The sequence below is a fragment of the Pyxicephalus adspersus genome, chromosome 8 (genome assembly GCF_032062135.1).
Source record: "Pyxicephalus adspersus chromosome 8, UCB_Pads_2.0, whole genome shotgun sequence".
NCBI lineage: Eukaryota > Metazoa > Chordata > Amphibia > Anura > Pyxicephalidae > Pyxicephalus > Pyxicephalus adspersus.
The window spans coordinates 66,244,911-66,245,422 of NC_092865.1; the positions used below are offsets into that span (position 1 = coordinate 66,244,911).

The window sequence follows — 512 nt, forward strand, 5'->3', positions numbered from 1 at the left end:
TATATACCAACAACAATGCATTACATGAAAACTTCCAAATAAATGATTGCAAAGCCATGCATTCTGGTATATGGTGCAGAATAAAGTCTGATTGGTCAGTTCAGCAGTATCTCCTAGCAACAGCATCACCAGCAACCACTCATGCGGCATGGGGAGAAAAGTTTCTGCAAGCCACTGACCTACAGAGAATGAGAAGAGTTCAGGCTTCCCTCTTGTGTTCTGGGATCTGTCACAAGTCGGCCATGCGATGTGCTGTGATAAGAGTCCCTTTAAAGCTGCAGTGACAGCTGTCACATGGAAGTGAGGAGGCTGCAGGTCTCTCTGTGTCATCTCACTGTGTGTAGTGTTGTGTCAGGAGCCTCGCCACGCCCCTTTCCCTCCGGAGTCCCGCCCACTCCCCTCCTCAGCTTCAATGACAACGAGTCCCCCTGTCCTCTGCACTGACCCGCACTGATCGGTCAACGGGGCGGATTGTGGGTGACACTGCCACCTACTGGACAGTCTGGTTACTG

The 512-nt window shown here is 51.2% G+C and overlaps 1 protein-coding gene across 2 annotated transcripts in view; it reads right to left on the reverse strand.

Moving 5' to 3' along the window:
- The window catches only part of PPARG (peroxisome proliferator activated receptor gamma), a 47,690-nt gene extending 47,355 nt beyond the window's left edge, over window positions 1–335 (reverse strand). Inside the window, exon 1 of one of the 2 annotated variants that reach the window (XM_072420991.1) lies at window positions 180–335. The gene's annotated coding sequence lies outside the window, so the exon portion shown is untranslated. The remainder of the gene's footprint in view (window positions 1–179) is intronic. The other variant, XM_072420992.1, reaches the window with a different exon arrangement.
- Between the last annotated feature and the right edge of the window lie 177 nt (window positions 336–512).